Here is a 23,562-nt window from a genome sequence, read left to right as displayed (position 1 = left end):
TATGTTGCATGTGAACAGAATTAAAACAAAAGTAAATGACTAAAGACATAATAGTAATTGATCCTCAGCATTCGTTGACCCCATCCTGTAACTTTTTGTAGTCTTCAGGTATCTGTCGGCAACCGCTGGAGGTCCACAGTTTGGGAACCACTGGTTTATAGTGTACACGTAGCTTTAGCATGGAAGGACATAGGCCATGCTGGCGGTAGAGTTGCCCAGGCAACCATATGGCACCCAGGAAGTTACAAGTCCCATTCAACAGAAAAGGGGCACGGAACTCGTTGGGCATGTTGCGTTGCCTTGGCAACTTTATGTGTACCCATTGCCTGAGATGAAGATTGAGAGGGCCTGAAACCTTGCATAATGGTCTCCAAACTGTGAGCCTCCAGATGTTGCAAAACGCCCAGCATGCCCAGACAGCCATCGGCAACAGCTGGAGGTACAATGTATGGAGATCACTGGGGTACCAATTATTTTTAGACCCTCTGACAAGTTTTCAGAGCAGCACTGATAAGTAGCAAAAGCTGTTTGGGCATGATGGGAGTTGTAGTACTGCAGCATCTGAAGCGTCACAACTGAGTGAAAAGATGCTTTACACTAATGTAGATCTTTCTCAGTTTATGAACCTGGGAAAGCTGCTTGAAGACCCATGGCAACAATATTGATAGTCACCCAGCTTTCTCAGGAACATATATAACAGAATCAGCTACTTATATGACTGTAAGGACAGGACATGTACGTGAAGGGAACCTTTATTTATTTATTTATTATTATTATTATTATTATTATGATGATTACACCCAGGGCTCAGGCTCCGCCTCCTGACACCGCACCGCACCAGCCATCATCCAGCCGCTGTTATTGTTTATAAAGCCGCTGTCGTGACGTCACCTCTCAGCCGCTTAAGACACGGCTTCCTATTGGCCGCCAGCCCCACGCAGCTCCGCCAATCCCAGAACTCGCCGGCCTCGGGTCCAAGGTGACGTCACGCAGTTCCCGTCTGCTTTATTTTGCTTCTTCGGTCTCCGGAGCCGCCATTACAGGAAGGGGAAAAAAATAATAAGAACTGGACCGAGTCGAGCTGGAGAACTCCGGAGCCGGACAGAGCTGGGGGGACCGGACGAGCGAGAACGAGGGGGAGTCCGGTCCCGGGGGCGATGAACGGGGGAGGGAAGCCGGCAACGGGATAGAGCCAGGTGAGCCCCCTGATACCTGCGGTATGTACACGAGCGGCCGGTGTGATACTATAGACCGGAGCGGTCACCATGGATACCACGGGGTGCCCTGGTGTCAGCTCTCGGGTCAGGGCGCTGTGGGGGGGGGGGGGGGACACCTGCCCGGCCTGTCTCCATAGTGATAGGAGTCCTTGAGCCGTCCTCTCCGGTCCTGGGTAAGCGGGGGACCCCCCCCCTCAGCCGCCATGACACCCTGCTTTCCCAGGTTCCTGTCAAGATAAAGGGTTAATCTGGTGCAGTGTTATGCAAGCTGTGGTTGTTCGGTGGTTACAAAACTACAACTCCCATTATGTCCCGAGAGCCTTAGACAAGTCTACAACACCCACCATGCCCCAATAGCCTTAAACTAGACAACACCCACCATACCCCAACAGCCTTAGGCAAGACTACAACTCCCATCATGCCCCGAGAGCCTTAGGCAAGACTACAACTCCCATCATGCCCCGAGAGCCTTAGGCAAGACTACAACTCCCATCATGCCCCGAGAGCCTTAGGCAAGACTACAACTCCCATCATGCCCCGAGAGCCTTAGGCAAGACTACAACTCCCATCATGCCCCGAGAGCCTTAGGCAAGACTACAACTCCCATCATGCCCCGAGAGCCTTAGGCAAGACTACAACTCCCATCATGCCCCGAGAGCCTTAGGCAAGACTACAACTCCCATCATGCCCCGAGAGCCTTAGGCAAGACTACAACTCCCATCATGCCCCGAGAGCCTTAGGCAAGACTACAACTCCCATCATGCCCCGAGAGCCTTAGGCAAGACTACAACTCCCATCATGCCCCGAGAGCCTTAGGCAAGACTACAACTCCCATCATGCCCCGAGAGCCTTAGGCAAGACTACAACTCCCATCATGCCCCGAGAGCCTTAGGCAAGACTACAACTCCCATCATGCCCCGAGAGCCTTAGGCAAGACTACAACTCCCATCATGCCCCGAGAGCCTTAGGCAAGACTACAACTCCCATCATGCCCCGAGAGCCTTAGACAAGACTACAACTCCCATCATGCCCCGAGAGCCTTAGGCAAGACTACAACTCCCATCATGCCCCGAGAGCCTTAGGCAAGACTACAACTCCCATCATGCCCCGAGAGCCTTAGGCAAGACTACAACTCCCATCATGCCCCGAGAGCCTTAGGCAAGACTACAACTCCCATCATGCCCCGAGAGCCTTAGGCAAGACTACAACTCCCATCATGCCCCGAGAGCCTTAGGCAAGACTACAACTCCCATCATGCCCCGAGAGCCTTAGGCAAGACTACAACTCCCATCATGCCCCGAGAGCCTTAGGCAAGACTACAACTCCCATCATGCCCCGAGAGCCTTAGGCAAGACTACAACTCCCATCATGCCCCGAGAGCCTTAGGCAAGACTACAACTCCCATCATGCCCCGAGAGCCTTAGGCAAGACTGCAACTCCCATCATGCCCCGAGAGCCTTAGGCAAGACTGCAACTCCCATCATGCCCCGAGAGCCTTAGGCAAGACTGCAACTCCCATCATGCCCCGAGAGCCTTAGGCAAGACTGCAACTCTCATCATGCCCCGAGAGCCTTAGGCAAGACTGCAACTCTCATCATGCCCCGAGAGCCTTAGGCATGACTGCAACTCTCATCATGCCCCGAGAGCCTTAGGCATGACTGCAACTCCCATCATGCCCCGAGAGCCTTAGGCATGACTGCAACTCCCATCATGCCCCGAGAGCCTTTGGAAAGACTGCAACTCCCATCATGCCCCGAGAGCCTTTGGAAAGACTGCAACTCCCATCATGCCCCGAGAGCCTTTGGAAAGACTGCAACTCCCATCATGCCCCGAGAGCCTTAGGCAAGACTGCAACTCCCATCATGCCCCGAGAGCCTTAGGCAAGACTGCAACTCCCATCATGCCCCGAGAGCCTTAGGCAAGACTGCAACTCTCACCATGCCCCGAGAGCCTTAGGAAAAACTTTCTCCCATCGTGCCATGGCTTTACTATGCCTTCTATTGTGCTCAGATAGACTTATGCAGGACATTTCCCTTTGTGCCTGAAGAGCCTTAGGTAAGACTACAACTCCCATCATGCCCCGAGAGCCTTAGGCAAGACTACAACTACCATCATGACCCCACAGCCTTTAAAGCTTTGCAGCTGCCGGAGAACCACAACTTAGGTTCCACTTGGTCACTTTGTTCCTGTCGGACACAATGGAGGAGGAGCCGGGGCTGTCAGCTGCTCCGCACCAATTAGAATTGCAGATAACACTGGTGACACTTGATTGACAGTCAGTCTCCTGCCAGGGGTCACTTTCTCTTGGATGCAGACAGTGTAAACATCTCCGGTTGTGGCACAGATCTCGAAGATGTTATACCCTATCTGCAGGATAGGGGGCACCAGCTTATTATTGGGGGTCTGACGACTAAGTGAAGGGAGACAATTCATTCTCTATGGGACTTATCCGCATCTGAGCGACCCATAAAGAATAAATGGGGTCGAGTGTGCTTGATGTCACTCCATTTTTATTCGGTAACTTACCTAACTTTTTATGATTGTTGGGGGCCCAGCAGTCAGACAATTAAAGGGGTATTCCAGCCAAAACCTTTTTTTATATATATCAACTGTCTCCAGAAAGTTAAACAGATTTGTAAATGACTTCTTTTTAAAAATGTTAATCCTTCCAATAGTTATTAGCTTCTGAAGTTTTCTGTCTAACTGCTCAATGATGATGTGACGTCACGGGAGCTGTGCATGATGGGAGAATATCCCCATAGGAACTGCACAGCTCCCGGGATGTGAGTCATCAGAGAGCAGTTAGACAGAAAACAACAACTCAACTTCAGAAGCTAATAACTATTGGAAGGATTAAGATTTTTTAATCTAAGCAATTTACAAATCTGTTTAACTTTCCGGAGCCAGTTGATAGATAGAGATAGAGATAGAGAGAGATATATATATATATATCTATCTCTATCTCTATCTCTATCTCTATCTCTATCTCTATCTCTATCTCTCTCTCTATCTCTATCTCTCTCTCTCTCTCTCTCTCTCTCTCTCTCTCTCTATCTCTCTCTCTATCTCTCTATCTCTCTCTCTATCTCTCTCTCTCTATCTCTCTCTCTCTATCTCTCTATCTCTATCTCTCTATCTCTATCTCTATCAACTGGCTCCGGAAAGTTAAACAGATTTGTAAATTGCTTAGATTAAAAAATCTTAATCCTTCCAATAGTTATTAGCTTCTGAAGTTGAGTTGTTGTTTTTGTTGTGTGTATATATATAGTTTTGGCCTGGAATACCCCTTTAAGATCTCTGTTCTCACGGTCCGACCCCCACCAGTCAGCTAGTTGTTGACTATCTTGTTGATAGGGGATGGTCTAAACTTCGGAAAGCTCATCTAAAATTGGTATTCAATAGTAATGGCCTGTCATCAAGATTGGGTTGTCTGACGCTTGGCACCCCTTTATTGACCAGGCCCGGTGCTTCTGCCTCTTAGTGCTGTAGTGGCTGTGCCAGGTACTGCAGATGGCTCAGTCCCATTCACTTGAATGGGATACATTGAGCTGCAGTACCAGTCATAGCTGCTACACGATGTATGGCGCTCTGCCCGGCAATGGAGTTGCCACAGTTCTCAGCCAATTCTGACCCCATAATTTGGTCCCCCACTAAACTATTGTTGGCCTATCCCAAAGGTGACAATGTGCAATAGGATGTCTGTTGGCTGAAAGCTGTTTTGTCCCCCTCCCTGTACACATGAATGATCAGCTGATTATTCATGAATTCTGGAATGGAGAGAAAGGCAATACTGTTCCTATACACGTGCAAAATAATCTGGACTGTCTGTGTATGGGGGGGGGGCCCTCCTGAGTCTGCCCTGACAATTGATGTTGGAAGAGAAGGATTGAGCATGTTGGATTTCAATTGCTTAATCCTTGCGTTCTCAGAGAGATAAGCCTCTGCCAAAGGAATCTGGCAATAGCTCACCCCTCCTTCCTCCATTCAGAACACATGAACGCTCATCCAATTGGATTGGAGGGATCAGAAAAGAGGGGAAAAAACAAACTCACCTTACTATTGCATGTGTTGTTTAGTTCGCCGCCAGACTGCTCTGTGGTCTGCTTTAGAGATGAGCGAACTTACAGTAAATTCAATTCGTCATGAACTTCTCGGCTCTGCAGTTGATGACTTTTCCTGCATAAATTAGTTCAGCTTTCAGGTGGTCCGGTGGGCTGGAAAAGGTAGATACAGTCCTAGGAGACTCTTTCCTTGGACTGTATCCGTCTTTTCCAGCCCACCGGAGCACCGGAAAGCTGAACTAATTTACACAGGATAAGTCATCAACTGCCGAGCCGAGAAGTTTGTGACGAATCGAATTTACTGTAAGTTCGCTAATCTCTAGTCTGCTTATCTCTTAAAGTACAAAAAGATTGGTCAGATAAAATGATTGCCCGATCTGTCTTTTTCATAAGGTTCTCGGTTGAGTCGGTGTTTCCTATGTTCAGCAGGTTCCATTGAATTTTCTCTAATGTTCTATAGAAGTCTTTTTCAACCATGGTGCCTCCAGCTGTTGCAAAACTACAACTCCCAGCATGCCCGGACAGCCTTTGGCTGTCCGGGCATGCTGGGAGTTGTAGTTTTGTAACAGCTGGAGGCACCATGGTTGAAAAAGATGCAGGTTAAATGCTATCACAGTAGAACTAACAGCCAGTGACTGTGCAATAAGCAATAGAGATGTGAGGTCAGTATAAGCAGTCATGTATTACCATACACATAGGCTATTGTTAGGCTGGGTTCACACCATGTTTTTGCAATACAGCTCCTGTATCAGTTTTTTTTTTTTGATAAAAAAAACAAAAACGGGATTCCTCAAAACTGGACTAAACTATATCAAAACGTGTGTAAAAATTTTAATCCGTATACGGTTTGAAAAATGATGTCCGGGGGCATCCGTTTTTAAGGGAAAAAAAAGTATACGTTTTAACTTTTTCACTCCATTACGAATAAAGTTTAACTTGTTTTATTGAAATTCCATGAAGAAAACTGTGCAAAGTCAAAAACCTGATGGTGCAAACCGGATGGAACCGTACGCACATACAGTTCTCTATGGTTCCCATTGACTGCCTCGTTTAAAAAAAGTGTTTTCAATACAGTTTTTCACCTGGACCAAAAACTGTGGTAGGCTACGGTTTTTGGGTACGGGGGGAAAAAAATCTGTCAAGACCGTACAAGACTCAAAACGGACACAACCGGATGCATCTTTTGGCATACAGTTTTCAAATTAAGGGCACGTTCCCACTTGGCGTATACGCAGCGTATTTCACGCTGCGCAAAATCTGCAGCAGCAGCGGGAAATACACGGTGTATCCCTCGCCCACCATACACACAAGGCTTTCCGGTGGCAACCCTATGTGTGCAGGGAGTTTTGGAGGCGGGGCCATGTGCCCGTGTTACTGTGACGTGCAGCTCCGCCTCCAAAACTCACTGCGCACAGAGGGCTGCCGCCAGAAATTCTTGTGTGTATGGTGGGCGAGGGATACACCGTGTATTTCCCGCTGCTGCTGCAGATTTTGCGCTGCGTGTACGCCAAGTGGGAACGTGCCCTGATATACAGGAACTGGATTGCAAAAAAGTGGTGTGAACCCAGCCTAATGTGTCCGGTTTCGCGGCTCCTTTAGGGTATGTTCACACTACGTAATGTGCTGAGAACATAAACATCAGTGTGAATGGGTTTCCGCGAGACCCGTTCACACTGCGGAATTTCAGCGGCAGACAATTCCGCCACTGAAATTGTTGCGCGCAAAGAAACAACATGTTCATTCTTTGCGCGGAAGTCCGCGAACACTGCATAGCTGTCAATGGTGACGGCGCAGTGCCGCGCGGTCCTACTGCTGAAGTATTTCGTCTGCGGCCGCCAGAAGGGAATCTGCAAGCGGAGATTCTATTTACAATCTGTAGTAGGGCTGGGTGGTATACCGGTTCATACCGAAAGGCCCGCGAGTGCTGCTCTGACCCCCCCCCCCCCCAATTATCAGCCCAGTGCAACTACTCACATATGTCACCCGCAAGCGCTGCCCTCCTGGTCCTCCTGTTTGCTGCGGCTGCCGGAACTGACACTCTATACCAGTGGTCTTCAACCTCCAGATGTTGCAAACTACAACTCCCAGCATGCCCGGACAGCCGTTGGCTGTCCGGGCATGCTGGGAGTTATAGTTTTGCAACATCTGGAGGTCCGCAGATTGCAAACCACTGCTCTATACTGTATCTCTATGCCCAGGCTGCAAAAGGTAAACAATAGAGATGAGCGAACTTACAGTAAATTTGATTCGTCACGAACTTCTCGGCTCAGCAGTTGATGACTTTTCCTGTGTAAATTAGTTCAGCCTTCAGGTGCTCCGGTGGGCTGGAAAAGGTGGATACATTACTAGGAGACTCTTTCCTAGGACTGTATCCACCTTTTCCAGCCCATCGGAGCACCTGAAAGCTGAACTAATTTATGCAGGAAAAGACGTCAACTGCCGAGCCGTGAAGTTCGTGACGAATAGAATTTACTGTAAGTTCACTCATCTCTAGTAAACAAAATAAACTAACTCGCCTTCCCTGTCGGTCCGGACTTAATTACACGACAGTGGGCTCAGCCTATCACCGGCCGAGGCGGAACATCGCTACGGCCGGTGATAGGCTGACTGCTGTCTGACGTTCATGTCCCCATCCCCAGCGTAAGGCCGACGTTAGCGTTAGTTTTATTTTGTTTACCAGCCCGGGCATAGGAATACAGCATAGGGATATACCGCACAGTGTCAGTGTCGGCGGCCGCAACAAACAGGCGGATGAGGAGAGCAGCGCTTGCGGATGACGTGAGTAGTACCCCGTTGGGGAGAGCGCAATGCTGGGCTAATAATAAATTTGAGGGGGGGGGGGGAAATATCGTTATATACATGGAACTGCCATAAGTTACAAAAATACCGCGATACACATATTTGGCCATACCGCCCAGCCCTAATCTGTAGTGTGAACATGCCCTTAATAGGGTACTGCTGTTATGCTTTGCTCACGCTCTTTCCAGCAATGAGTAGTTTATCTGCTGACTAGTGAAGTTATTGTCTCTCTTGGTCGCCTTTATTCCGCAGCTCGTATGAGATGTCACCTTTAAGGCGCTTGTCCATCGTATGTACAGGATGCTAGCCCAGCCACATAAAAGCGTGTCCAGAGAATCCAGCCTTACTCGTATACATGGAAATGGATGGGCCAGTCACCTTGGGCTAAAGCAGAAGTTACCTGCACCGCCCCGCCGTATAAATCACCGTCACTTCCACTTATAACCAACAGAATGTCCATATTGTTTACTATGGGAAAGCGTCCAGCGGAGTGTAAAGCGTAGAGTACAATGCTGTGCATACTGCTCTGCTGTCACCGTGCCCTGTGTTGACAGGCCATTTCTATGGAGGGGGGTGGGGTGGGATGGGCAGCTTGTCAATAGTGTTTTCTGCAGTTTCCAACCAGTCTGACCATTGTACCAGAGAATTAGCTGCACATTGTGTGACCTGTACATCTGCCTCTGTTATGACAGCTGATGCCTGTAAACCACTGGGCTCATCCAGCAGAGGCTCCGGCCATGCTTTTCACAGTTTGGGTCATTGTAACCGCTTCGCTTCGTCGCTCTTACCTTACACCCTGTTGTACTAGTTAAAGGAGGACTCCAGAATACAAAAATTGTGGCCCATACTGCCGGCAGTAAAAAAAAATGTACATACCTTCCTCCGCTCCCCCGGTAACCGCCTCCGCCGCGATCCTCTTCCTGGTTGCCAGTGGTCGGAGAATCATACTGCGCTCAGCCAATCACCGGCCGCAGTGAAGTCCCGACTCGGCCGGCAATAGGCTGAGCGGCAGTGTGACGTTTTCAGCCCCGGCAGCAGGTGCCAGTGTAGTGAAGGATTTTGTGTCTTGAGGTGTTCTCACACTGCCGCTCAGCCTATCACTGGTGCGGTGCGGGGGGCGGGGCATTATCGGCTTATCGGCAAGGTAATTGCCGATACCGATAATGCCCAAAATCGTCATTATCGGCCATACCGATAATCGGTCGATCCCTAGTATGTACATCTTTATTTTACTGCTGGCAGTATGAGGGACAATTTTTATATTCTGGAGTTCTCCTTTAAGTTTCTGCCCCCCCCCTTTTGATGTTGTGATCCTATGATGACTTGTCTTGTGACTCACCTGTTCTTACTGTTAAATATTTACACATTATGGCCGTGATGTGGATCTGGCGCATATATTATCATTGGTGACGCATCTTTACAGTGTGGAGAAGTGCCAGCCAATGGCTTAGTTGTCAAAATTAAATCTCTTACTAGGTGTCCTCTCCGATGGTTGTATATTACTTTTGCATGACTCTTTTTTTCTAAACTTTGTTTTTTTTTTTCTATTCTTAGCTGTTTTTGTATACAGTGGCTTACTTGGAATCTTGGTAACAACCATAATGCTGAAGGTGGTAGCATTCATAAAGCTCCTTTTCGTAAGCGTACCTTGGGCTCAGCAGCTGCACTAGTAAGGTTGGGTTTACATTTGTCCAGTATCCGCTTCAGACTAAACTTGCCACGACTGAGGACAAAGAATGCACCCATTGGCATCCTTTATTTAGGAGCTGCCGTTCAATGTTTGTGCATTCTAGACAGAGGAACTCAAAAAGATGTGTTCCCCTGTCTGGTGCCCATGCTGCGTTGTCCAACTTGAGACACCGGATAAAGTGAACTGTCCCATTCAAACAAATGACATCATTTCACCCCCCCACCGGTTATTTCTTTATGGCGCTGGAGGGAAACTCTGCCTATGAGAGAGATTAAAGGGGAACTCCAATACTAAACTTCTTAACCCCTATCCATATGATGGGGGATAAGTGTCTGATCACAGGGGGTCCGACTGTTGGGACCCCCGCAATCTCCTGCCTGTCCCCCTGGCTCTCCTCATAAACGGAGCAGTGGTTGACCCACCTCCTCCATGCATCTTTATGGTGAATCAGGAGATACAGTGCTCGAGTCTCTCCCATAGAGATACATCAAGGGGAAGTGTTGATTGTTGCTCCGTGCATGAGGAGAGCTGGGGTGCAGCGCAGGTGATGGTGCAAAGTTCTATCACTCTGACCCAACCAGAGGAAGTTGTGTAGTTCTTCCCAGTCTGACCACAGTGCTCTCTGGTGACGCCTCTGTTCATGTCAGGAACTGTCCAGGGCAAATACCCATAGCAAACATCTCATACTCTGGACAGTTCCTGACAGTCAGAGGTGGCAGCAGAGAGCACTGTGTTCAGACTGGGAAGAACTTCACAGCTTCCTCTGGAGCTTACAGCAGCTGATAAGTACTGGAAGGATTAAGATTTTTTTTTTTTAAATAGAAGTAATTTACAAATCTGTAACTTTCTAGCACCAGTTGATAAAAAATAAATAAACATTGAGCACCCCTTTAAATTGAGCCTACCTGGATATTTGTAGGCGCTGTGCAGGTAGTGCAGTGATGCTCAACCTCTGCCTCAACAGCCAGTGCCCGTCCATGCATCCCTTGGGGATCTCTGAAGTGGAAGGAACACTCTGAGGTCAGCACGTAGTGCTGGAGGATGGTACAGAACACAAAGTAGAGAATCCTTGAGGTTATGTTTAGGTCCTGCACTAGGGGTGTTCCTACCTCAGTTAATATACACTGCTCAAAATAATAAAGGGAACAAGCACATCCTAGATCTGAATGAACAAATCATATGAAATACTTTCGTCTTTACATAGTTGAATGTGCTGACAACAAAATCACACAAAAATTATCAATGGAAATCAAATTTATTAACCCATGGAGGTCTGGATATGGAGTCACACTCAAAATCAAAGTGGAAAACCACACTACAGGCTGATCCAACTTTGATTTAATGTCCTTAAAATAAGTCACAATGAGGTTCAGTAGTGTGTGTGGCCTCCATGTGCCCGTATGACCTCCCTACAATGCCTGGGCATTCTCCTGATGAGGTGGCGGATGGTCTTCTGAGGGATATCCTCCCAGACCTGGAATAAAGCATCCGCCAACTCCTGGACAGTGTGGTGCAACGTGGCATTGGTGGATGGAGCGAGACATGATGTCCCAGATGTGCTCAATCGGATTCAGGTCTGGGGAACGGGCGGCCAGTCCATAGCATCAATGCCTTCCTCTTGCAGGAACTGCTGACACACTCCAGCCACATGAGATCTAGCATTGTCTTGCATTAGGAGGAGCCCAGGGCCAACCGCACCAGCATATGGTCTCATAAGGGGATCTGAGGATCTCATCTCGGTACCTAATGGCAGTCGGGCTACCTCTGGCAAGCACATGGAGGGCTGTGCGGCCCCCAAAGAAATGCCACCCACACAATTACTGACCCACTGCCAAACCGGTCATGCTGGAGGATGTTGCAGGCAGCAGAACGTTCTCCACGGTGTCTCCAGACTCTGTCACATGTGCTCAGTGTGAACCTGCTTTTATCTGTGAAGTGCAGCGGGCACCAGTGGTGAATTTGTCAACCTTGGTGTTCTCTGGCAAATGCCAACGTACTGCACGGTGTTGGGCTGTAAGCACAACCCCCACCTGTGGACGTTGGGCTCTCATACCATCTCATGGAGTCTGTTTCTGACCGTTTGAGTGGACACATGCACATTTGTGGCCTACTGGAGGTCATTTTGCAGGGCTCTGGCAGTGCTCCTCCTTGCACAAAGGCGGAGGTAGTGGTCCTGCTGCTGGGTTGTTGCCCTCCTACAGCCTCCTCCATGTCTCCTGATGTACTGGCCTGTCTCCTGGTAGTGCCTCCATGCTCTGGACACTACTCTGACAGACACAGCAAACCTTCTTGCCACAGCTCGGATTGATGTGTCATCCTGGATGAGCTGTGCTACCTGAGCCACTTGTGGGTTGTAGACTCCGTCTCATGCTACCACTAGAGTGAAAGCACCGCCAGCATTCAAAAGTGATCAAAACATCAGCCAGGAAGCATAGGAACTGAGAAGTGGTCTGTGGTCACCACCTGCAGAACCAATCCTTTATTGGGGGTGTCTTGCTAATTGCCTATAATTTCCACCTGTTGTCTGTTCCATTTGCACAATAGCATGTGAAATTGATTGTCAATCAGTGTTGCTTCCTGATTGGACAGTGTGATTTCACAGAAGTGTCATTGACTTGGAGTTACATTGTGGTGTTTGTGCTCCCCTTATTTTTTTGAGCAGTGTAATTGCTTGAATGCTGCAGTGTTACTATGGTCACTAGCTATATGCTTCAATGTTTTTTTAATTTTTTTGTTTTTTTTTCCTTATAGTAAACTAAGTCAAGCACTAGTGTAGTATACTCTGAGTAAATGTAAATGACTGTCAATAAACTTGTGAAGATAAAGGGTCAAAATCCAGGAGATACCATTAAGAAAAACCTACAGATGTGCAAAGGTTACTCATGATATGTTAACTGTCTAAGGCCCCATTCACATTAAGTTTTGTACCCTTCATCGGGCTGATGGCGCCCTGGACTTGGGATGGACTTTAGTCTCATTGTGTTAAACCAAGAGGTCAGATTTCTTGTTGTGAATGAGGGTGCGTGTGTTCTGAATGGGGAGAGGGGAGTAAGTCCCTGCCAGGCACCTGCTGTCGGAATCCCCCTATACAGATTAGATCAGTGTTTGCCAACTAGTGTGCTTCCAGCTGTTGCAAAACTACAACTCCCAGCATGCCCGGACAGCCAACGGCATGCTGGGAGTTGTAGTTTTGCAACAGCTAGAAGCACACTAGTTGGCAAACACTGCATTAAATGAACAGTTATGTATGGTCTGTATAAACCCTCCTGTTTAAAGGGGTTCTCCCTTGTTTATACTGTTTTTTTTGTTATTATGTTTGTGTGTTGTGTGTATAAGTATGTGTGTTTTTTTTTTTTTTTTTTTTTTTTTTTTTTTTATATGTGTGTTGTGATTATGTATATATGTATTTTCTTACCTTTTGTGAAGATCCGGAAGCTGGCCCCTTTTTCTTCCAGTGGCTTGCTGTGTAACCTCGGCCTCCGCCATGTTGTGTTCGGTAAGTGGGATGTCGGGGTGTGTGTTCGTGCTTCTGTCCTTCCTATCTTCTGACGTCCGAGGCAAATCTTTTCTTCCTGTTTCTTCCGTGGCTCAGCGATGAATCTGCAGCCTCTTCCGGCGCATGCGCATTTTTTTTTTTTTTTTTTTTACCAATAAAGTTTTTTGGTCTAATTGACCAACTGTCTGCGCATGCGCGAGTACGCAAGTGCTACGCTGACAGCGTAGCGTAAGTTAGGTCTACGCTAATAGCGTAGCTTCGCGCAAGCGCAGACAGTTTGTCAATTAGACAAAAAAAACTTTATTGGTAAAAAATATATATTTTTTTGTCTAGTTGACAAACTGTCTGCGCTTGCGCGAAGCTACACTATTAGCGTAGACCTAATGTACGCTACGCTGTTAGCGTAGCACTTGCGTACTCGCGCATGCACAGACAGTTTGTCAATTAGACCAAAAAAACTTTATTGGTTAAAAAAAATAATAATAAAACTACCTGCGCATGCGCCGGAAGAGGCTGCAGATTCGTCGCTGAGCCACGGAAGAAACAGGAAGAAAAGATTTGCCTCGGACATCAGAAGATAGGAAGGACAGAAGCAAGAACACACCCCCCGACATCCCACTTACCAAACACAACATGGCGGAGGCAGAGGTTACACAGCAAGCCGCTGGAAGAAAAAGGGGCCAGCTTCCGGATCTTCACAAAAGGTAAGAAAATACATATATACATCACAACACACACAAAAAAACACATACTTATACACACATAACACACAAACATAATAACAAAAAACAGTATAAACAAGGGAGAACCCCTTTAAAGGGGTACTCTGCTCCTAGACATGTTATACCTTTATCTAATAGGATAGGGGATACCATGTCTTACTGTGTTCACCAGCACCAGAGGACTGGGGTGCCGCGGCAGAGATCACAGGGGTCCCCAGCGGCTGGACCCCCGTGATCAGAAATTTTATCCCCTATCGCTTGAATAGGAGTTAACATGTAGCAGCAGAGTACCCCTTTTAATATAGTTGCTCATAGAGCTTGTGCTCGGTTCCATGAGGCCACACCCCTTCCTATTAGGTCCTGCCCACTTAAAAAAAAAAAAAAGTGCTGAGCATGACTAAAAACTAGCAATAAGTTGGAAAGTTTTTACGCCAATATTTTCCGTTTCTGTACGGAGACACATAATGTATTCCACCTTGAATGCCTCTGGATTTGTAATACACCTCCATAGGGTTACAGTGCACTGCTCTTATAGCTCCATTGCTTTGTGCTGACTTATTATTATGTTCCAGCAGCCTCTTTGTTTGTAGTAAATGATGTAAAATTGATGACAGATTGCAGTACTTTTTTTTTATGGGGTATTTGACGCGAGCGTCAGCGTTCATTGCTTTCAGTCCCTCCATTCAGCAGCGCTGCTGTTTACATGACTATTTTCGGCACAGGGGTCAAGCCTGTTAGTTGACATTTGCAGTAAAGGGTTAAGGGGTGAATGTATTTTGAGGCTGTGGTCTCCGCTCTGCCGGGAGGAGCGTGGATGTGAATTGCCTTGTATCATGGTAACTGAATTCCGTAGGGCCTGTCCGTCCCTTCACACGTCTATTGCTGTCTGTGGAATGTGGTTTGCATGTTTCTAAATTGCAACGTGATCACAAATTCCTCTCCTCCGTGTCCTTTAGTTCACGGTGAAATTATTCATATTACATTCCTGTATTATGAGTGGAATTGGAAGTCGGGCGGGTGTGAGGCTAAATGGTTTGTTTGTAATCTTTTGTGTATGTAAATATACGCAGTGCTTATTATGCAGTGAAGGCTGGAGGAAAAAGGACCCTGCAGACTCTTAGATGGAAGAAGCGAAGTCCAAGTAATGGTTAAAAATGTCCTCAGCAGGACCATTTATTAGTAGAAAAAATAAAACAATAAAATGGAATGATTACGCGTTTCAGGAGGAGCCCTCCCTTCCTCAGACCCGAAACGCATAATCATTCCATTTTTTTTTCCTACTAATAAATGGTCCTGCTGAGGACCTTTTTAACCATTACTTGGACTTCGCTTCTTCCATCTAAGAGTCTGCAGCACCATATCCTAAGGGTCCTTTTCCTCCAGCCTTCTCCACTAATCCTCAGGAGGACCGTGGCCTGTTCCTGCAGCCCAGTGGCTTTACAGCGACTCATATCTGATGGTACCCAATTATCAGTGGGGTTATATGCCTTCTGTTTTCCACCTTGAGGTGAGAGGCCACCTATAAGCCACGTGGGGTATTCACCCCCCCCCCCCCCCCCATATTTCTCCTCCTAGATCTCCTAGGGTAATACAGTGATCCCTCAACTTACAATGGCCTCAACATACAATAGTTTCAACATACAATGGTCTTTTCTGGACCATTGTAACTTGAAACCAGACTCAACATACAATGCTACAGACAGTCGTCCATATCTGTGATGCCTGTCACAACTGGAGGAACTGACCAATCAGAATGGGCATTTTACTTGTAAATCACCTCTATTACTGAAGTGCCTGCACTGACTGGCTGTCTGGTAGCGCCCCCTACAGTACAGGGAGGAACTAAAAGTTCTGTACTACTACTTACCTGTGCCAGGGTTAGCTGTTGCAAAACTACAACTCCCAGCATGCCTGGACAGCCGTTGGCTGTCTATCTATCCATCTATCTATCCATCTATCTATCCATCTATCTATCCATCTATCTATCCATCTATCTATCCATCTATCTATCCATCTATCTATCCATCTATCTATCCATCTATCTATCCATCTATCTATCCATCTATCTATCCATCTATCTATCCATCTATCTATCCATCTATCTATCCATCTATCTATCCATCTATCTATCCATCTATCTATCCATCTATCTATCCATCTATCTATCCATCTATCTATCCATCTATCTATCTATCCATCTATCTATCTATCCATCTATCTATCTATCCATCTATCTATCTATCCATCTATCTATCTATCCATCTATCTATCTATCCATCTATCTATCTATCTATCTATCCATCCATCTATCATCTATCTATCTATCATCTATCTATCTATCATCTATCTATCTATCATCTATCTATCATCTATCTATCATTCTATCTATCATTCTATCTATCATTCTATCTATCATTCTATCTATCAATCTATCTATCAATCTATCATCTATCTATCTATCATCTATCCATCCTAAATCTCATGTCCTAATTTATTTATTTATTTTTCTTCTCAACTCCCGACAGACTCCATTAAAGTCACTGGGATCCGTCAGAAACGGGCGGTGTGATTTGTCCACCGATGTGTTCAGGATCCATTTAGTGCAAAAAAACAAGAGCTGAACAGACCAAGAAACCTTTCCTATTCAAAATGCAGTCCAGATGTAAATCTCGGCTCCTTCTGGGCTAAGTAGTCATGTGGGCGGTCCTACTTTGTGATTGGCGGCTGTCTCACTGTTAGATTGAGCAGAGGTTTACATAACAAATTTATCTCACAGAACTATATTCCAATCTGCTCATCTCCTCCTGTTCTATAACCTGATGGCTTTAGATTGGACGGCATTTTCAATGTGACCAGTTCCCTTTTTAATATCTACCTTGAGAAGTTTCCTAGAACATACGGTAAATGTGCAGTTCTAAAGTCCGAGACACAACTGTGGCTTTTCTATTACAAGACTAAGAATGGGATTATGCCTTTAGTGGAAATAGTTTAGACTTAGTTCTGGTAGGGAATTTCCTAATTACCTCAGTCAATAAGCATCGCCCAGAACCTGCATTTATTTCCCACAGGATTTGCTGCTGAAAATGACCCCTGAAATGCAAAGTCCAATTGACTTTGGCTTTTCTGGGTGTATTCCATGTTCCTTGTACAAAACTTCCAAAGTGTGGACTGAGCAGCACAGCAGCCTCCCATTGGGAACAGTGGGATTCTGCTGTCCATGGGGTTAGTGACTAATACGGCACGGCACTATTTCTTCTAGTTCACAAGTGTGGTTGTTAGCGGAGCGGAGTTGATGACTTTTCCTGCATAAATTAGTTCAGCTTTCCGGTGCTCCCGTGGGCTGGAAAAGGTGGATACAGTCCTAGGAGACTCTTTCCTAGGACTGTATCCACCTTTTCCAGCCCACCGGAGCACCGGAAAGCTGAACTAATTTACGCAGGAAAAGTCATCAACTGCCGAGCCGAGAAGTTTGTGACGAATCGAATTTACTGTAAGTTCGCTCATCTCTAAAGACTATGCTTGTTACACGGTTAGGCATACCATGTGGGTAGAAACTTGGCAGCCCTAGTATGGAAATCTTGCGCCCATCCTACGTGATGTGTAACACTCGTCCTTTGTCTTCTGATGAAGCGTTGTCCGTCCAGTTTTTACAGCTTCACCAATATGCGGCCACAGTTTGCCTTTGTTTATTCGCTGTGCGTTCAGCATTCATGATTACTCCCAGCAGTGTTTCCCAACCAGGGTGCCTCCAGCTGTTGAAAAAAAAAAAAAACTCCCAGCATTCCCAGACAGCCTTTGGCTGTCCCGGCATGCTGGGAGTTTTAGTTATGCAACAGCTGGAGGCACCCTGGTTGGGAAACACTGACTTACAGCTATGTATATAGGTTGCGTGTGGAATCGATAAAAGAATCTGTATTCCTAACCATGAAATATAAGGCGCAGGGATATTGCACATTATATTTTCTGATGCGAGATGAAGTGTATTCTTTTATGGCCCTTTCTGATTAGGAGCAACCACAAAGCATAGATGACTGACGCGTTAATCTTCTTGTGTAGCGTCAGAGGAAATCCTTTATCCTGCAAGGCTTATACCAGGCCGTCCAATAGGGAACAAGAGACTTTGATTTTTTTTTTTTTTTTTTTTTTTTTAACCCTCAGACACTTGATCATAAATGACACTTTGACTTTGAGAAGTGAAGATCAGGATGGTGTCCATGGCTCATGTGATCACTAGGTGACAACTGCCGGGACACGTCTGTCGCCAGTGGAGAAATTTCTAAGAATTAAACTTGATCTTGGAATGACTTGTCTCTCCCGTCTTGTGTTTCACCGCTCCGGAGCCATGTTCTTATCCATGGCAGAGGTGCCCGTTACGGAGTTTTAATTATTAAGCCTATGCCACTTCATCCCCTGTTCTGTATTTCGTCCAGATAGGAGATAAGTATGGATATATTAATCACTGGGGCGGTATTCTCTATTCTTTTCATGTGGGCACTGCTTGTCTTCTCTGTGCCAGGCTGTCTGGCTGCAGGTGATAGGATGGACTTCATGCGGCAGGGCAAAATCTGATTTTATCTGACATCATAATAAATAGACTAATGCAGAGCTAGACAAAGACGTGGAGCCGGGTACATAAACAATTACAAATTAGTGGTTTTCTATTGATATGCCCCCTACGATTGTGACTTACAGCCCATCTATTGCTAAGGAAGGAAACCCACTGGAGTCAAAATAGGGTCATTTGTTCTCTAGTATTACAGGAATGATAAAGGGATTTTCCTACATTGTGTACCTATCGCCTATCCTGGGGTTAGGTGACAGTTGTCACTGACTTTAAGGGGTGTTCCGGGATTTTCTTTTATTTGACTATGCTACAGGGACTGTTAAAGGGGGGTATTCCAGGAAAAAAAAAAATTTTTTTTGTTTTTTTTTATTTATATCAACTGGCTCCAGAAAGTTTAAAACCAAATTTAATTACTTCTATGAAAAAAATCTTAACTTCAGCAGCTCATAAGTACTGAAAGGATTGAGTTGTTCTCTTCTGTCTGACAATAGTGCTCTCTGCTGACATCCCGGTCTGTCTCGGGAACTGCACAGAGTAGAAGAGGTTTGCTATGGGGATTTGCTTCTACTCTGGACAGTTCCCGAGACACATGTCATCAGAGAGCACTTAGACAGAAAAGAACAACTCAACTTCAGCAGCTCATAAGTACTGAAAGGATTAAGATTTTTTTTAATAGAAGTAATTAACAAATTTGTTTTACCTTTCTGGAGCCAGTTGATCTAAATAAAAAAACTAAAAAATAAATGTTATGTTCCTGGAATTTCCCCTTTAACAGTCCCTGTAGCATAGTCAAATAAAAAAAAATCCTGGAATCCCCCTTAAAGTCAGTGGCCGCACAACTGTCACCTAACCCCAGGATAGGCGATAGGTACACAATGTAGGAAAATCCCTTTATCATTCCTGTAATACTAGAGATGACCCTATTTTGACTCCAGTGGGTTTCCTTCCTTAGCAATAGATGGGCTGTAAGTCACAACCGTAGGGGACATATCAATAGAAAACAACTGTAAAGATGAGAAGTCGACAGCAAATTTGTAATTGTGTATGTACCCGGCTCCATGTCTTATTCTCCACAGGGCTGCAGGGAATTGTAGTCTCAAGCACAGCACACGAGGACGGGAGCCTAGCTGTGCTGCAATGGGTGTGGGGTGACTGATGTGTGGGACTGAGATAAATGCCCTTTGCACCTAGAAACAAGGAATCCTGGAGGTTGTAGTTCAAGGGAGGCCTCAAACAGGAAATAGCTAAACAAACAAGCCAGCAGCACCATGGGGACACAGGACGCTTACCAACACAAGCATGGATGGTTGGTAAGCATGTCGATTACTGGCTGACAGGCAATTAGTAAAGTCACCTTATGTTGGATAACCCCCTTTAACATGACGGGGGTCCTGGGTCCTCTATTCTTCATCGCACTTCCATGGTGAGAAGTTTGAATTGATTGCGGGGGGCACGTGTCCTGATCCTATGTTGAGATTCTATAGGATTGATAAAAAGCAGCCGACCACTTCTCCTTTAAAATCGCTGCCATTCTACTGCTTGTTGGGTTCCCAGTGATCGTACTTACCATATTACCTATTCCATACATATTCCGAAGACTGTCTGGACATGATGGATGTTGTAGTTTTGCAACTGCTTGAGAGACAGTATGAGGAAAAACAGCTTTACTAAGGTGGTAGTGGTGATGGGCACAAATAAACGTTGGTAGAGGAACAAATTGAGCAGATTTACCTTATTCCGTTATTGGTTTGGCCTTGTAGCTATATTGTTGGTTTATATTAGGCATCCTGTTTTATGGGTTAACAATCCATAGAGACTCTCCTAAGCTGCGTAGAGGTGACTGGAGCTGATCTCCTGGATGCCAGCTGTGCCGCAGATGACAGGCCGGGTACAGCCGGCACAGCTCGTGAGTATTGGATGGCTGGACTCCTGCGGAGGTTTGCAGTTTCTGTGTATTGCTGGAAGATGTCACATATTGTACCATATCAGAACGTCTGCATGGAGATGTCATCCCGGAGTTCGCAGAAATGTTTGTGCCCTGGAACGTAGGATAAAACTGTTATTAATATAAGACGGTAAAGTGTCATTCAGGGTCAAATAACAGAAACCCTAGCATTTCCCTGGGTCTTTATTGGTTTCCTAGTAAAAGTAATGAGGGACGGAACTGAAGCCACGTTCCCAGCCTGTTTATACTTTGGTTTCTGTTTCCAGTGACTGAATTTTAATGACCTAGCCCAGTGTTTCCCAAGCAGGGTGCCTCCAGCTGTTGCAAAACTACAACTCCCAGCAGGCCCGGACAGCCTTTGGCTGTCCGGGCCTGCTGGAAGTTGTAGTTTTGAAACAGCTGGAGGCGCCCTGCTTGGGAAACACTGACACTTGATACAGCAGTATGTACGCTAAAATGAAACAGGTCTTCACACTCACCTTGACATTAATGGAGAGTAAACCTCCTCCATACATGGCCAAGTCACTGTTGAAATGGAAACCAGAAGCCTAGTGTTGATTCGAGGGGTACTCTACTGTAAAACCTTTTTTTTATTTTTTATTTTTTTTTTAAATCTACTGGTGCCAGAAAGTGAAACCTATTTGTAAATTACTTCTATTTAAAAATCTTAATCCTTTCAGTACTTATCAAATGTGGTATGCTCCAATGGAAGTTCTTATCTCTTTGAATTTTCTTGAATTTGTCTGACCACAGTGCTCTCTGCTGACACCTCTGTCCATTTTAGGAACTGTCCAGAGCAGAAAAGGTTTGCTATGGGGATTTCCTCCTACTCTGGACCGTTCATAAAATGGACAGAGGTGTCAGCAGAGAGCACTGTGGTCAGACAAAAAGAAAAGAACTTCCTGTGGAGCATACAGCAGCTAAGTACTGGAAGGATTAAGATTTTTTTAATAGAAGTAATTTACAAATCTGTTTAACTTTCTGGAACCAGTTGATTGATTTTTATTTATTTTTTTTAATTTCCAGTGGAGTGCCCCTTTAATTTGTGGCCCCGTTGACTGATCGCCCATGATCAGACCGACAAAGTTTTCCCCAAATTTAAAATGTATCGGGTATCGTATTGACTGCTAGGCTCCCCCTCATAACTGGAACAAGGGTCCAGAGTGCCTCAGGATAAATAGAGAAATGGCTAAGTATCTCCACTGCTGATTAATTCAAACTCTATATGGGATGAATTGCTGTCCTCGGTCTTCAGCGTTGCTCCATTTAATCTCTATGGGGCTTTTGTACATTGCCCAGTTCTAAACGTGGCAATGTTTGAAAGTCCCATAGAAAATGAATGGAGTGGTGGCTAAGCACGTGCACAGCTTCATTCTCTTGGGACACAATTGACCTCTTTTCTTATAATTGATGAATACCAAAGTGACCACCCTCCCACAGATTAGCTATTAATAAAAATGTCCCTATTTAAAAAAAAAAAAAAATTAGATAGCAGGCAAACTGCTATCTAATCCGACAGCATCATGTTATAGACAAATAGCTGAGCAGATTTATATATTTTATGGGAAAAGATTCAGCGTGACTCTTTATTTATTTTTTATTTATTTTTTGCCAAAAAGTTAAACAGATATGTAAATCACTTCTATTTAAAATCTTAATCCTTCCAGTACTTATCAGCTGCTATATGCTCCAGAGTAAGTTGTGTAGTCCTTTTCTGTCTGATCAGTGCTCTCTGCTGACACCTCTGTCAATGTCAGGAACTGTCCAGAGCAGGAGAGGTTAACTATGGGGATTTGCTCCTTTTCTGGACAGTTCCTAACACGGACAGAGGTGTCAGCAGAGAGCACTGCGTGCAGACTGAAAATAAACTTTAAAAAAAAAAGAGAACTTCCTGTGGAGCATACAGCAGCTGATATGTACTGGAAGGATTACGATATTCAAATAGAATTAATTTAGAAATCTGTTTAACGTTCTGGCACGGGTTGATTTAAAAATTAAAGTTTTCCACCGGAGTACCCCTTTAACTGCAATCCCTGCTTTTTCTATTTTTGGGCCCCTTCACATATGTCCAGCAGTCCGGCGGTATTTTCATTCACCACTGTAGAAAAGCACTGAAGGGAAACTGACTGAACTGATCCTATTCAGTAGCATTGGAAAGTTCACATTCATTGGACTAGGGCTGGGCAGTATACCGGTTCATACCGAATACCGAATTTTTTGGGCTGCACGATATGAATTTTCCCCCATACCGCAATACCGGTTGGGCCCCTCCCCCTAGGGAATGTATTCTCAGCGCAGCGCTGCGCTGTCCCCACATCGGGGAACTAAACCTATGTAACCCGCCAGTGCTGTTCTGCCCCCCCCCAATTAATGATTAGCCCAGCGGGGTACTACTCACAGATGTCACGTTCAAGCACTGCCCTTCTCCTCTTTGTTGGGGGCCGCTGGAACTCTATACTGTAAGTCAGTGGTCTCCAACCTGCAGACCTCCAGTTGTTGCAAAACTACAACTCCCAGCATGCCCGGACAGCCAACGGCTGTCCGGGCATGCTGGGAGTTGTAGTTTTGCAACAGCTGGAGGTCTGCAGGTTGGAGACCACTGCTGTCCGCTTTATCCCTATGCCCGGGCTGCAAAAGATACAGAAAATAAACTTTAAAGTCCCCTACGTCGGTCACACGCTGGGGACTGAGCCCACTGTCATGTAGGAAGCTCTGGCTGGCTTCTTACATGACAGTGGGCTCAGCCTATCACTGGCCGGGGCGGGATAGGCTGACGGCTGTCCGGCATTCCAGTCCCCAGCGTGTGGCCGACGTAGGGGAGTTTAAAGTTTATTCTCTGTATCTTTTGCAGCCCGGGCATAGGGATACAGCGTACAGCAGTGGTCTCCAACCTGCGGACCTCCAGCTGTTGCACAACTACAACTCCCAGCATGCCGGTAGTTGTAGTTTTGCAACAACTGGAGGTCCGCAGGTTGGAGACCACTAGCGTACAGCGAGTTCCAGCGCCAGCGGCCCCCAACAAAGAGGAGGAGGGCAGTGCTTGAAGGTGACATCTGTGAGTAGTGCCT

The 23,562-nt window shown here is 46.0% G+C and overlaps 1 protein-coding gene across 4 annotated transcripts in view; it reads left to right on the top strand.

Moving 5' to 3' along the window:
* The first annotated feature begins 985 nt into the window (after window positions 1-985).
* The window catches only part of ZRANB1 (zinc finger RANBP2-type containing 1), a 79,213-nt gene continuing 56,636 nt past the window's right edge, over window positions 986-23,562 (top strand). For 2 of the 4 annotated variants that reach the window (XM_056528981.1, XM_056528977.1), the window contains exon 1: window positions 986-1,196. The gene's annotated coding sequence lies outside the window, so the exon portion shown is untranslated. Of the gene's footprint in view, window positions 1,218-1,313; window positions 1,391-23,562 lie in introns of those variants that run through there. The other 2 variants (XM_056528979.1, XM_056528980.1) reach the window with 2 other exon arrangements.

Source organism: Hyla sarda, chromosome 7 (assembly GCF_029499605.1).
Source record: "Hyla sarda isolate aHylSar1 chromosome 7, aHylSar1.hap1, whole genome shotgun sequence".
Classification (NCBI taxonomy): domain Eukaryota; kingdom Metazoa; phylum Chordata; class Amphibia; order Anura; family Hylidae; genus Hyla; species Hyla sarda.
Note: the sequence above shows the minus strand (reverse complement) of the source record. Positions and strands in the feature narration are given on the sequence as shown.